Source organism: Oncorhynchus nerka, linkage group LG28, assembly GCF_034236695.1.
Source record: "Oncorhynchus nerka isolate Pitt River linkage group LG28, Oner_Uvic_2.0, whole genome shotgun sequence".
Taxonomy (NCBI): domain Eukaryota; kingdom Metazoa; phylum Chordata; class Actinopteri; order Salmoniformes; family Salmonidae; genus Oncorhynchus; species Oncorhynchus nerka.
The window spans coordinates 47,870,731-47,886,918 of NC_088423.1; the positions used below are offsets into that span (position 1 = coordinate 47,870,731).

At 46.0% G+C, this 16,188-nt stretch overlaps 1 pseudogene; it reads right to left on the minus strand.

Moving 5' to 3' along the window:
- LOC115113327 (uncharacterized) overlaps window positions 1-16,188 on the minus strand; it is a 114,536-nt pseudogene that overhangs the window by 73,168 nt on the left and 25,180 nt on the right.

Below are 16,188 nucleotides of genomic sequence, written 5' to 3' on the forward strand. Positions count from 1 at the left end.
GGTGGGGCCTCACTGCCCCCTGGTGGTACAGGACAGAACCAACCGGGCACAACATCCTGGTAGAGTTCAAAAGGTCAAATCATAACTCACAAACAATTCAAATCAAATTTTATTTGTCACATACACATGGTTAGCAGATGTTAATGCGAGTGTAGCGAAATGCTTGTGCTTCTTGTTCCGACAATGCAGTAATAACCAACAAGTAAATCTAACAATTCCAAAACTACTACCTTATAGACACAAGTGTAAGGGGATAAAGAATATGTACATAAAGATATATGAAGGAGTGATGGTACAGAGCGGCATAGGCAAGATACAGTAGATGGTATCGAGTACAGTATATACATATGAGATGAGTATGTAAACAAAGTGGCATAGTTAAAGTGGCTAGTGATACATGTATTACATAAAGATGCAGTAGATGATATAGAGTACAGTATATACGTATACATATGAGATAAATAATGTAGGGTATGTCAACATTATATTAGGTAGCATTGTTTAAAGTGGCTAGTGATATATTTGACATAATTTCCCATCAATTCCCATTATTAAAGTGGCTGGAGTTGAGTCAGTGTGTTGGCAGCAGCCACTCAATGTTAGTGGTGGCTGTTTAACAGTCTGATGGCCTTGAGATAGAAGCTGTTTTTCAGTCTCTCGGTCCCAGCTTTGATGCACCTGTACTGACCTCGCCTTCTGGATGATAGCGGGGTGAACAGGCAGTGGCTCGGGTGGTTGTTGTCCTTGATGATCTTTATGGCCTTCCTGTGACATCGGGTGGTATAGGTGTCCTGGAGGGCAGGTAGTTTGTCCCCGGTGATGTGTTGTGCAGACCTCACTACCCTCTGGAGAGCCTTACGGTTGTGGGCAGAGCAGTTGCCGTACCAGGCGGTGATACAGCCCGACAGGATGCTCTCGATTGTGCATCTGTAGAAGTTTGTGAGTGCTTTTGGTGGCAAGCCAAATTTATTCAGCCTCCTGAGGTTGAAGAGGCGCTGCTGCGCCTTCTTCACGATGCTGTCTGTGTGGGTGGACCAATTCAGTTTGTCTGTGATGTGTAGGCCGAGGAACTTAAAACTTACTACCCTCTCCACTACTGTTCCATCGATGTGGATAGGGGGGTGTTCCCTCTGCTGTTTCCTGAAGTCCACAATCATCTCCTTAGTTTTGTTGACGTTGAGTGTGAGGTTATTTTCCTGACACCACACTCCGATGGCCCTCACCTCCTCCCTGTAGGCAGTCTCGTCGTTGTTGGTAATCAGGCCTACCACTGTTGTGTCGTCCGCAAACTTGATGATTGAGTTGGAGGCGTGCGTGGCCACGCAGTCGTGGGTGAACAGGGAGTACAGGAGAGGGCTCAGAACGCACCCTTGTGGGGCCCCAGTGTTGAGGATCAGCGGGGTGGAGATGTTGTTGCCTACCCTCACCACCTGGGGGCGGCCCGTCAGGAAGTCCAGTACCCAGTTGCACAGGGCGGGGTCGAGACCCATGGTCTCGAGCTTGATGACGAGCTTGGAGGGTACTATGGTGTTAAATGCCGAGCTGTAGTCGATGAACAGCATTCTCACATAGGTATTCCTCTTGTCCAGATGGGTTAGGGCAGTGTGCAGTGTGGTTGAGATTGCATTGTCTGTGGACCTATTTGGGCGGTAAGCAAATTGGAGTGGGTCTAGGGTGTCAGGTAGGGTGGAGGTGATATGGTCCTTGACTAGTCTCTCAAAGCACTTCATGATGACGGAAGTGAGTGCTACGGGGCGGTAGTCGTTTAGCTCAGTTACCTTAGCTTTCTTGGGAACAGGAACAATGATGGCCCTCTTGAAGCATGTGTGAACAACAGACTGGGATAGGGATTGATTGAATATGTCCGTAAACACACCAGCCAGCTGGTCTGCGCATGCTCTGAGGGCGCGGCTGGGGATGCAGTCTGGGCCTGCAGCCTTGCGAGGGTTAACACGTTTAAATGTTTTCCTCACGTCGGCTGTAGTGACGTAGAGTCCGCATGTTTTGGTTGCGGGCCGTGTCAGTGGCACTGTATTGTCCTCAAAGCGGGCAAAAAAGTTATTTAGTCTGCCTGGGAGCAAGACATCCTGGTCCGTGACGGGGCTGGTTTTCTTTTTGTAATCCGTGATTGACTGTAGACCCTACCACATACCTCTTGTGTCTGAGCCGTTGAATTGAGATTATACTTTGTCTCTATACTGACGCTTAGCTTGTTTGATTGCCTTGCGGAGGGAATAGCTACACTGTTTGTATTCGGTCATGTTTCCGGTCACCTTGCCCTGATTAAAAGCAGTGGTTTGCGCTTTCAGTTTCACGCGAATGCTGCCATCAATCCACGGTTTCTGGTTTGGGAATGTTTTAATCGTTGCTATGGGAACGACATCTTCAACGCACATTCTAATGAACTCGCTCACCGAATCAGCGTATTCGTCAATGTTGTTGTTTGATGCAATACGAAACATATCCCAGTCCACGTGATGGAAGCAGTCTTGGAGTGTGGAATCAGATTGGTCGGACCAGCGTTGAACAGACCTCAGCGCGGGAGCTTCTTGTTTTAGTTTCTGTCTGTAGGCAGGGATCAACAAAATGGAGTCGTGGTCAGCTTTTCCGAAAGGAGGGCGGGGCAGGGCCTTATATACGTTGCGGAAGTTAGAATAGCAATGATCCAAGGTTTTTCCAGCCCTGGTTGCGCAATCGATATGCAGATACAATTTAGGGAGTTTTGTTTTCAGATTAGCCTTGTTAAAATCCCCAGCTACAATGAATGCAGCCTCAGGATATATGGATTCCAGTTTGCAAGAGTCAAATAAAGTTTGTTCAGAGCCATCGATGTGTCTGCTTGGGGGGGAATATATACCGCTGTGATTATAATCGAAGAGAATTCCCTTGGTAGATAATGCGGTCGACATTTGATTGTGAGGAATTCTAAATCAGGTGAACAGAAGGACTTGAGTTCCTGTATGTTGTTGTGACCACACCATGTCTCGTTAACCATGAAGCATACGCCCCCGCCCCTCTTCTTACCAGAAATATGTTTGTTTCTGTCTGCGCGATGCGTGGAGAAACCAGCTGGCTGCACGACTCCGATAGAGTCTCTCCAGTGAGCCATGTTTCCGTGAAGCAATGTACGTTACAGTCCCTGATGTCCCTCTGGAATGCTACCCTTGCTCGGATTTCATCAACCTTGTTGTCAAGAGACTGGACATTGGCGAGAAGTATGCTAGGGAGTGGTGCACGATGTGCCCGTCTCCGGAGTCTGACCAGAAGACCGCTTCGTTTCCCTCTTTTTCCAAGTCGTTTTTGGGTCGCCGGCTGGGATCCATTCCGTTGTCCTGGGTGAAAGGCAGAACACAGGATCCGCTTCGCAAAAGTCATATTCTTGGTCGTACTGATGGTGAGTTGACGCTGCTCTTATATTTCAGTAGTTCTTCTCGACTGTATGTAATGAAACCTAAGATGACCTGGGGTACCAATGTAAGAAATAACACGTAAAAAAAAAAAAAACTGCATAGTGTCCTAGGAACGCGAAGTGAGGCGGCCATCTCTGTCGGCGCCGGACTTTTTTTTTGGGGGGGGGGGCTTTTGTGTATAAACCGTGCATAAAGGCCAATGGGAGATTTGCACTAACATATGCTAGTGTAGGCCCTATAGAGAAGTACAGAGGCTGAGCAAGCAGGTTGGGATGTTGGTGCTCTACTATAGGAAACAGTGAGAGATGTTGTCTAGGGGACTGAGGACGGCTCCAGACCTGTTCTTTTTGGAGTGTTTGTCCTTGCCTTTCTTCATGCCAAAGATCCTCATGATGACGATGTTGAATAGTAGGGCGGAGGAGATACTCACCTGAGACGGAGAGAGGAGGAGGAGAGATTACATTCAGAAGACTATCCTCCAGCAGGATAGATTCAGATGAAGGGAGAGAGAGAGAGGGATGACGAAGAGGAGGAGCGCATGGCGGAGGGAGGAAGAGGGAGACTGCACAACTATCATAGGTCTATCGTCTTGCAGGACAGATTCAGACGAGTGGAGAGAAAGAGAGGGACGACGGGTGATGGAAGGAAGGATGGAGGGATGAGGACTCACAGCCCAGACCGGGGGAGGTGAAACCCAGGACTGCTGCGTGCATTCCCTCCGTGACGAAGGGAACGATGTTCTCCCCCAGATGAGTGTCTCTGTGAAGAGCACTTCAGGATGTTGAGAGCATGAACCTAGAGGGACATCACTATACAGCATGTGCTATCATAGAAAGAGACATATAGAGCACACACAGCCTATGGTTCCCATAAGGATCCAGTGCTAGATCTAGAGGATCAAAGGGGTTAAAATGTCACCCAGAAAGCATCCCAATACGACAAGCCAAGGTAAAGCTAAATTCAATTTCAACCCCCCCCCATTGGAACTTGTGATCCCTCCAGTAAGTGTCGCCTCAGGTGTTAAGTAGTAGTGTTGAGTATCTAAGGGACAGTGGTCTGGTCGGCGGCTCTGTCAGGAGAGGGCACGGCCAAATCAGTCAGCTCTCTCATGGTTATCTTCAGCAAGCTACAGCTGGATGACTTTGGTGACAACAGGGCCTGGACAGGCGACATGACAGATACAATGGGTACAGACCGAACGCAGCTGCTGCATCTGCCTGCATGTCAACATTCTAGACTCGAAAAGTGTCCTTTCCTTCATCTGCAGCACTAATCTATAACTGGATAGGTGAATAGCAGCCCACTGGTTGACCTCTACCAATGACACACATATACATATTTATTTATTTTATTTAACCAGGTAGGCCAGTTGAGAACAAGTTCTCATTTACAATTGCGACCTGGCCAAGATAAAGCAAAGCAGTGCGACACAAACAACACAGAGTTACACATGGAATAAACAAACATACAGTCAATAATACAGTAGAAAAAGTCTATATACAGTGTGTGAAAATGAGGTAGGTTAAGGGAGGTAAGGCATTAAAGAGGCCATAGTGGCGAAATAATAATCTGTGAGCTGCTCTGACAGCTGGTGCTTAAAGTTAGTGAGGAAGATACGAGTCTCCAGCTTCCGTGATTTTTGCAGTTCGTTCCAGTCATTGGCAGCAGAGAACTGGAAGGAAAGGCGGCCACAGGAGGAATTGGCTTTGGGGGTGACCAGTAAGATATACCTGCAGCAGCGCATGCTACGGGTGGGTGCTGCTATGGTGACCAGTGAGCTGAGATAAGGCGGGGCTTTACCTAGCAAAGACGTATAGATGACCTGGAGCCAGTGGGTTTGGCAACGAATATGAAGCGAGGGCCAGCCAACGAGAGCATACAGGTCGCAGTGGTGGGTAGTATATGGGGCTTTGGTGACAAAACGGATGGCATTGTGATAGACTGCATCCAATTTGCTGAGTAGACTGCTGGAGGCTATTTTGTAAATGACATCGCCAAAGTCAGTTTTACGAGGGTATATTTGGCAGCATGAGTGAAGGATGCTTTGTTGCGAAATAGGAAATAGGAAGCCGTAACTAAAATTGAAGGCCGACCGGGGTACTGCAGGCTGCCATTAGTAACTCAATTATCCTTATAACTTCTTCTGTGTGCTATTTTAAAATAAATCTGTTCAAGGACATATGTCTTTGAACTGCTGCTCCAGTTTCAACTGTTCTGCCTTATTATTATTCGACCATGCTGGTCATTTATGAACATTTGAACATCTTGGCCATGTTCTGTTATAATCTCCACCCGGCACAGCCAGAAGAGGACTGGCCACCCCACATAGCCTGGTTCCTCTCTAGGTTTCTTCCTAAGTTTTGGCCTTTCTAGGGAGTTTTTCCTAGCCACCGTGCTTCTACACCTGCATTGCTTGCTGTTTGGGGTTTTAGGCTGGGTTTCTGTACAACACTTTGAGATATCAGCTGATGTACGAAGGGCTATATAAATACATTTGATTTGATTTTGATTTGATGTCTGGTGAATTAGAAGATTTCAATTTTTCCATTCAGTATAAATGGGAGATTCTGTTTTTTTGCTAACAATGCCTGCAGTACAGTGGTCGGCCTTGAACTTCAGTGGCTTCACTGAGGCAGACAGTCGCTCTCCCCTTATTCTCTACTAAGTTGCCATTAGTGCAGAAGAGGGAGAAGAGAAAAGGAAAATGTGTCACTTAGGCCATGTTTACACAGGCAGACCAATTCAGATCTTTTTTAACCAAATTGTTTTTTGACCAATCAGATCAGCTCTTTTGCCCTTTTGCCTACGTAAACACACCATTATAGAATAATACATAAACAGTAAGGACATAGACACAACAGGAAAGATTACTATTGGACAACTGCCACTACATTGTCATTACGTAAGACAAGCCATTGTACAAACACTTCTGGCGTGGTGACGTCAGCAGTGTGCGCCGGCTGGCCGGTGTGCTGGCTGGCTGTGGGTGCTGATGAGAGACCGCTGTGTGTCTGGCCTGGGGGCTGGGGTGTAGGCGAGGGGGTCCAGGCTGGTTCCTGTGACGTCTATCCCAGTTCAGAGCCAGGCCAGTAGGAGACCAGCAGCACACCAGCCAGCTCTTTCCTATGTTTAAATGGCGCCGAAGAAGAAGGCTGACGTTTTACGTGTCCCCAACCGATTGTGTTTTTTTATTAGTATATTTGCATTGTTAGTAACTTTTTTTTTTTTTTTTTACTTATTTTGTACATAATGTTGCCGTTACCGTCTCTTATGACCGAAAATAACTTCTGGACATCAGGACTGCGATTACTCACCACAGAATGGCAGAATCCTTTTTTTCCTTTAACGAGTCCGATGCGAATAATATACAGCTTTCTCGGGAACGGGCCCAGATAACAGTGATTTGCGTGAAGAGGAGGCGGAGGAGGAGCCAGAGGGTGGGCTGCCTTCTGGGAATTCGTAGGCGATCGAATAAACCCCCACTTCCTTCCATTCTGCTAGCAAACGTGACATCTTTGGTGAATAAAATTGATGACCTACATGGAAGACTAAACTACCAACGGGACATTCAAAACTGTAATATCTTATGCTTCACGGAGTCGTGGCTGAACGAAGACACTATCAACATACAGCTGCCTGGTTATACGCTGTACCGGCAGGATAGAACAGCGGCGTCTGGTAAGACAAGGGGCGGCGGACTATGAATTTTTGTAAATAACAGCTGGTGCACGATATCTAAGGAAGTCTCGAGCTATTGCTCGCCTGAGGTAGAGTATCTCATGATAAGCTGTAGACCACACTATCTACCTAGAGAATTATCTGTATTTTTCGTAGCCGTTTACATACCACGACAGACCGAGGCTGGCACTAAGACAGCATCGAATGAGCTGTATTCCGCCATAAGCAAACAAAAAAAATGCTCCCCCAGAGGCAGCGCTCCTAGTAGCCGGGGACTAATGCAGGCTAACTGTAAACTGTTTAACCAAATTTCTATCAGCATGTTAAAATGTGCAACCAGAGGGGAAAAAAACTGGACCACCTTTACTCCACACACAGAGACGCATACAAAGCTCTCCCTCGCCCTCCATTTGGCAAATCTGACCATAATTCTATCCTCCTGATTCCAGCTTACAATCAAAGCTTATAAGAAATCCCGCTATACCCTCTGACAAACCATCAAACAGGCAAAGCATCAATACAGGACTCAATACAGGATACAGATTGAATTGTACTACACCGGCTCTGATGCTCGCCGGATGTGGCAGGGCTTGCAAACCATTACAGACTACAAAGGGAAGCACAGCTGAGAATTGCCCAGTGAAACGAGCCTACCAGATTAACTAAACTTCTTCTATGCTCACTTAGAGGCAAATAACACTGAAACATGCATGAGAGCACCAGTTGTTCCAGAAGACTGTGTGATCACGCTCTCCGCAGCCGATGTGAGTAAGACCTAAAAACAGGTCAACATTCACAAGGCCACAGGGCCAGACGGATTACCAGGACGTGTACTGCGAGCATGCTCTGACCAACTGGTAAGTGTCTTCACTCACATTTTCAACCTCTCCCTGTCCGAGTCTGTAATACCAACATGTTTTAAGCAGACCACCATAGTGCCTGTGCCCAAGAACACTAAGGTAACCTGCCTAAATTACTAACGACCCGTAGCACTCACGTCTGTAGCCACGAAGTGCTTTGAAAGGCTGGTCATGGCTCACAACACCATTATCCCAGAAACCCTAGACCCACTCCAATTTGCATACCGCCCCAACAGATGATGCCATCTTTATTGCACTCCACACAGCCCTTTCCCACCTGGACAAAAGGAACACCTATGTGAAAATGCTACTCATTGACTACAGCTCAGCAGTCAACACCATAATGCCCACAAAGCTCATCAATAAGCTAGGGACTGGGACTAAACACCTCCCTCTGCAACTGGATCCTGGATTTCCTGACAGGCCGCCCCCAGGTGGTGAGAGTAGGTAACAACACATCCGCCACACTGATCCTCAACACAGGGGAGAGTGCGCAGTCCCCTCCTGTATGCCCTGTTCACCAATGACTGCACGACCAGGCATGACTCCAACACCATCATTAAGTTTGCCGATGACACAACAGTGGTAGGCCTGATCACCGACAAGACAGCCTATAGGGAGGAGGTCAGAGACCTGGCGCCAGGACAACAACATCTCCCTCAATGTGATCAAGACAAAGGAGATGATTGTGGACTACAGGAAAAGGAGGACTGAGCACGCCCCCCATTCTTATCAACGGGGCTGTAGTGGAGCAGGTTGAGAGCTTCAAGTTTCTTGGTGTCCACATCACCAACAAACTAACATGGTCCAAGCACACCAAGACAGTTGTGAAGAGGGCATGACAAAACCTATTCCCCCTCAGAAGATTTGGCATGGGTCCTCAGATCCTCAAAAGTTTCTACAGCTGCACCATCAAGAGCATCCTGACTGGTTGCATCACTGCCTGGTATGGCAACTGGCTCAGCATCCAACCGCAAGGCACTACAGAGGGTAGTGCGAACAGCCCAGTACATTCCTGGGGCCAAGCTTCCTGCCATCCAGGACCTCTATACCAGGCGGTGTCAGAGGAAGGCCCTAAAAATTGTCAAAGACTCCAGCCACCCTAGTTATATAATGTTCTCTCTGCTACCGCATGGCAAGTGGTACCAGAGCACCAAGTCTAGGTCCAAGAAGATTCTAAACAGCTTCTACCCCCAAGCCATAAGACCCCTAAACATCAAATCAAATGGCTATTTGCTTTACCCCCCCGTCTTTACACCGCTGCTACTCTCTGTTGTCATCTATGCATAGTCACTTTAATAACTCTACCTACGTGTACACATTATTTCAACTAACCGGTGCCCCTGCATATAGACTCCCCTACCTCCCTGTATTCAGTCTCGCTATTGTTATTTTACTGCTGCTAGTTACTTCTTACTTTTATTTCTTGTCTGTATTTTATTCAACTGCATTGTTGGTTTGGGGCTCGTAAGTAAGCATTTCACTGTGCATGTGACTAATACCATTTTATTTTATTTTTGTATTTCACCGCAGCAATGGAATGCACAAGCCTGCCAAGGTGTGGAGATCAGCCTCCTCTCTTCTCTTTCCCTCTCCTAATATCTCTCTATTACCTTGCTACCTCTCAGACCCTTACTACCCTCCTTCCTCACCCTCTACCTCATTATCTCCCTAATGTTTCCCTCCCATCTCTCGAATATAGTATTTACTAGAGAGAGAAGGCTGGCGACACATTCTGTTCTTCCAGCATGACTGTTCTAAAGGCATGCCGAGAACTTCCTCTCCAAACATAAACACACACAGACACACCTGGATGAAGAACAGGATGCCTGCGGTGCGTGGCACACAGTTTGGAGGAGCAGTCGCTGGACTTGACCTCCTGTAGGACCTCCGTGAGCCAGCGAGCAGGCAGCTGCTGCAGGGTCCGGCTTCCACTCCTAAAACACACACACATAGGGGTCAGAGGTCACACTCGTGAGAGGCTCCTGACTAGCCAAGGTTGAACAGTGAGTAGTGACGTCAAAGACATTTATGAATACACACACAAATAGTATGTTGTAAATATACATGTAACTGCCAAAATAATGGAAACATTTGAGTAAATGGGGGATACAAAATATATTCCACACAAGTGTGGTTCCTGAGTTAATTAAGCAATTAACATCCCATCATGCTTAGGGTCAGGTATAAAAATGCTAAGCAGGCCATTATTTTGGCTACCATGGTTGTGCCCTCATAGGATGACAATGTCCCCATCCACAGAGCACGAGTGGTCACTGAATGGTTTGATGAGCATGAAAACGATGTTAAATGCCATGGCCGTCTCAGTCACCAGATCTCAACCCAATTGAACACCTGAGACAGCGTTTTCCACCACCATCAACAAAACATAAAATTAAGAAAATTCTCGTGGAAGAATGATTTCTCATCCCTCCAATAGAGTTCCAGACACTTGAATCTATGCTAAGCTACATTGAAGCTGTTCTGGCTCGTATTGGCCCAACGCCCTATTAAAACACTTTATGTTGGTGTTTCCTTTATTTTGGCAGTTACCTGTATGTGGCAGTAAGCACCCACACAAACATGTCTACTCACATTTTTTTTTAAACACTGACTACATTGTTGTTGTTGTTGACAGAGTTTAAATCCTCAACAGTAGTCGTGTAATTCCTCTCTCTGACACAAGACTATTAAGTGTTCCAGACAAATTTAGCAGTACGACAACCTTAAGAAACTGCTCCCAAAACAGTTCTCATGTCTGTTAATTAAAACTTCTTAGGGTTAGGCCTCTCACTAGCGGAACAACTTCCGGGGGAAAATAGAGGGCGCGAAATTCAAATAAATAATCATAAATATTATGGATTTGAAACATTTAGGTACATATACAGTTGAAGTCGGAAGTTTACATACACTTAAGTTGGAGTCATTAAAACTTGTTTTTCAACTCCACAAATTTCGGGTTAACGACATCTACTTTGTGCATGACACAAGTCATTTTTACATACACAGAAGTTTACATTCACTAAGTTGACAGTGCCTTGAAACAGCTTGGAAAACTCCAGAAAATTATGTCATGGCTTTAGAAGCGTTGATAGGCTAATTGACATCATTTGAGTCAATTGGAGGTGTACCTGTGGATGTATTTCAAGGCCTACCTTCAAACTCACTGCCTCTTTGCTTGACATCATGGGAAAATCAAAATAAATCAGCCAAGACCTCAGAACATTTACCATGTTCATCTGTACAAACAATAGTACGCAAGTATCAACACCATGGGACCACACAGCTGTCATACCGCTCAGGAAGGAGCCGCGTTCTGTCTCCTAGAGATAAACGTCCTTTGGTGCGAAAAGTGCAAATCAATCCCAGAACAACAGCAAGGGACCTTGTGAAGATGCTGGAAGAAACAGGTACAAAAGTATCTATATCCACAGTGAAGCACGCCCTATATCGACAAAACCTGAAAGGCCGCTCAGCAAGGAAGAAGCCACTGCTCCAAAACTGCCATAAAAAAAGCCAGACTACAGTTTGCAACTGCACATGGGGACAAAGATCGTACTTTTTTGGAGAAATGTCCTCTGGTCTGATGAAACAAAAATAGAACTGTGTGGCCATTATGAACATTGTTATGTTTGGAGGAAAAAGGGGGCGGCTTGCAAGTCGAAGAACACATCCCAACCGTGAAGCATGGGGGTGGCAGCATCATGTTGTGGGGGTGCTTTGCTGTAGGAAGGACTGGTTCACTTCACAAAATAGATGGCACCATGAGGTAGGAAAATTATATATTGAAGCAACATCTCAAGACATCAGTCAGGAAGTTAAAGCTTGGTCGCAAATGGACAATGACACCAAGCATACTTCCAAAGTTGTGGTAAAATGGCTTAAGGACAACAAAGTCAAGGTATTGGAGTGGCCATCACAAAGCCCTGACCTTAATCCTATAAAAAAAAAATTGTAGGCAGAACTGAAAAAGCGTGTGCGAGCAAGGAGGCCTACAAACCTGACTCAGTTACACCAGCTCTGTCAGGAGGAATGGGCCAAAATTCACCCAACTTATTGTGGGAAGCTTGTGGAAGGCTACCCAAAACGTTTCACCCAAGTTAAACATTGAGTGCATGTAAACTTCTGACCCACTGGGAATGTGATGAAAGAAATAAAAGCTGAAATAAAAATCACTCAACTATTATTCTGACATTTCACATTCTTAAAATAAAGTGGTGATCCTACAGGGAATGTTTACTAGGATTAAATGTCAGCAACTGTGAAAAACAGTTTAAATGTATTTGGCTAAGGTGTATGTAAACTTCTGACTTCAACTGTATGTGTCTTATATCGGCTGAAAGCTTAAACTCTTGTTAATCAAATTTTCACCTACCATATCTATTGTGTTACATTCTCCTACATTATTTTAACGTTTCTACAAAATTCAAAGAGTTTTTTTTTTTCCAATGATATGCATATCCTGGCTTCAGGGCCTGAGCTACAGGCAGTTTACTTTGGGCATGTCATTCACATAGGAAGTGGAGAATAAAGGGGCCGAGCCCTAACAGGTCAAGGAAACTGATTTTGTGCCATAGAGCGAGGCACTGAACCTGAAAAGCTTTGGAGAAGCGTATGCGTACATATGCTGAATAGAGAAATAATTGAAATGCCTGAGTGATTTGATGAGGGGAATGTTCTTGTGGGTTGGTGTCGGAACTAGGGAGTGTATACGTGTGCAAGTGTGTGTGTGTGTGTGTTGGGCCTGTGTTTGGAGGGAGAGCGTTGGGGTGGAAACAGCAGTCCTGATGGTATGCACGGAGCTGGGTTATGGGGTGTTGATTGTGGGGTGCTTAACTGCCCGCGTTTTGAAGCTCAGTTATGTTTCTGGGGTGGTATGTTCCACTGGGCTGTGGGAGATGGCAGTGTGGGTGTGTGTGTGTGCGCGCCTTGCCCTTCGCCCATCCTCCACAGTGGATTGCTTGATCTGGCCAGCTTGGTCCACTGCCCCTTGTAAAACAGAGCAGCACATTTCTCCCCAGCTGCGGCCTGCGCCTCCCAAGTGTGCCGCTTTGGTACTGATGTGGATAGAGCGTGCGCACACACACACACACTTCCACCCTCTCACTCACTCACCTGTACAGCATGTAGGTGAGATGTACAAAGCCCACGTAGGCCAGCTTAAAGGCCTCGGTGACGAGACTGGAGGAGCTGCTGTACCCCTCTCAACTGAGATGGGTGAGAGGGGTACAGAAACAGAGGTAGACAGAAAGAGAGAGGGGGGGTATGGGAACATAACACGGTCAAATTCCTCTGGATGAGTTACAAGTGGGTAGGTAAACAAGCATGTAAAAGTTGTAGTAATGATTGACAGATTTCAATATCATTAAATTGGGTTCATTGTCAGTAATTAGTTTCTATATATGATTGCATGTGGTGATGTAATTAACTTCTAGAACATCAACACAGCCCACGTGTGTTTCTGTAGTTCGTCAACATGTGGGGGTGTTCCAGGTGAGGTAGAGCAGGGTGGGGCTGGCTGAGGCCTTTGTGCCCTGTCATTATACTGTGGCATCACTACCACAGGCTGGGTCCAGGCGCCGTGCCAGGCTGGGGTGGCACAGGGGGCACAGGGAGGGACGGGCATAGCTCTGTGGGAATGAGAATGGGATACTTCCAGTTCCACATACCCTCTTGAGTTTCATCACACAACCTGGTTGGACTTTTCCCCTCTAAACGGCGGAGATTTGGACAGGCATCTTTCAGCACTGCCCTGAATAAGGACTCCAGTCTGCTCTCCTTGTCACATGTTTATAAAGCAGACACACACTACAAAATAAACACTCACCAACAACCTACCACCACCCATCACCCCAGGTCAACATGATTTTAAATATTTTGTTTTTTTTCAAGTAATACATTTAAAAATGTCACATTTCAACTGTAATATGTTAAGTTGGACACATATTTTACCATCCTAGTTTAATTTAATGAATAGTATTTATTCAGCTCTTTCTCTGGGTTGAATGCGCTAATGGTCTGTTGACTTCTACACTACAGCAACCTATGGACTTTTCCTGGTCTGCACTGTCCCTGAATCTTGACCCTTACTTAAGGTGTCCTGCGGTCAACATTGTACATGCCACATTCACAAGGTCAACGTTGAGCATTTTCCCTGGTCTTACTTCCTCGATTGCCCTGCTCTCTTCTTAGCCCGTTACATAATCCCCCTGGGCTTCCACTCAATGGCATCAGATCAACAACAACAACAGCAGCAGTAGTAGCATCAGCTTTCCCTCCTTAAGGCTCTTACACCCGCCACAACGCCAGGGCCGCAAGGCCCGGCAGCCAACCCAGTCTTCAGGAGGAAAAGCTGCTATTTGGGTCACTGACACAGCCCTATGTAATTAGGACTTTGGGAAACGGCGTCTCCGCTCACGGACGCTTTTCTGGGAAATGGGAGCATTGCAAACAGGAAGTGTCCAGTCTAAATTAAGTTCCCCCACCAACCAGGATCCAGAGTGAAACTTTAACGATTACACAAACGCCTTACACCTTAAATAACTGCTCCCCCCCCCCTCCTCTTCCACATGCCACAGCCCAGCTCAGCGGTTTGGTCACTGCCCTCCCGGAGTAACTTTCACTAGGGTTTTACTGCAGTGAGGTCAGCTCTGTCCTCAGGCTGCACTCTAGACTCAGGGTTGTTACTGAGTGGGTCCGATGGAACAGTCATCGGGTTGGTACTGCAGTGGTTAAATTGGTAATGCACTGCAATACAGTAGGGTGCAGGTGGGTAAGCCCAAAGGTTGGGGCAATATGGTCAGATGGGTTGATGGGGCATGAACTTGTTGAGTTTGTCATCCCAGGGTTGGGTCTAAAGTTCATGGAGTAGGTATGTACTACTCAAAAGGACAACTCCGCCACTTTTCCACCTCATATTCATTATCTCGAGCACCAAACCATGTGAAATTAACATATTTATGTTTTGTCTAAAAAAAATATAGCATTAAAAATACATTCTCAAACACTATTGAGATATGCGGTGATGTGCGGAGCAAAACAATTGCCTCCCTCTGGCTAGAAACTTGTTGCAGGTTCTGAAAAATCAAATCTTTTAGTACTTTTAATCCTACCCTGTGATGTTACATAGAACCATTTTTTAGAACCTTCTTATCTTTATAACCTCAGATCATAGAAACATGCCATTTCCACATACGTAGACGACACTGGTTTGGTGCTCGACAGTTTACACAAACGATTCTCAACTCGTGGCTCGCGACCAGTTGCGTGGTTGCGTGTGGAAAAAAATGAATGTTTTGACGAAAAATACCCCAGTATGAATTTAATATGACTAAACCAGGTAGAAAGTGATTCAATAATTTTAATCTCTGAACTACATTTCTTCAACATAGAGCTATTAGCAGAGCTACAGTATTAAGTGGTTTATTTTGTGGGCTCAAAACAGTGAGCTTATTAACATTCTTCATCAAGAATATGGGCAAAATGATTGACAATGATTGCCTCGGTATATAATTGTTACATTTACTATAGCATTAAAAATACGTTTCCAGATTGCATTTTGGCGATGTGAAAATTGGGTCACGACAGACAACCTGGTTAAAATGTGGCTCCTGAGGCAAAACCAGTTAAGAACCACTGCTTCCCCCTCACCTTAGTTCCTGTTCCTTTTATAAATGTGTTTGGGAAACATGACCCACACATTAACAGATACTATCAGCAATCCTAAAAAGCTGAGAGAGAGCGAGAACACGTGAGGAAGAGAGGGAGAGTCACAGCACCTAGTGGAGCTGCAGTAAGACACTGCCCCCTATCTTAAAGCTAATGTCTCTAGTCTAGCTTAGACTTAGGCCTCTCCAAATGTCCAGAGGCAAGACTGAAGGCTCTGTCTCCACTGTAGACCAAACTGTCCATCTATTCCAGGCCAGGCCAAACAAACACTACAGCTGTGAAAACATGGAGGACCTTGGATTCACACCAGCTCACTAGTGGTCTATCACACACACACAAAACCCCTCTTTAGATGGAGACATATCCCAGAATGCCCCCCAGGGTAGAAATGCTTTATCTCCTGGCTCCATTTACCGTATCTGTCTACCATCTGAAACCCAGGCAGTGCCATGAATACGACGGACTAAATACCATCGGCCAGCCGCCGTGACTAATGATTAACATTGCTACGGTGCAGACGAGGAGCAGAAACATCTGCCACGTCGCCATGGCAAAGGAGTGCGCTGGCAAAG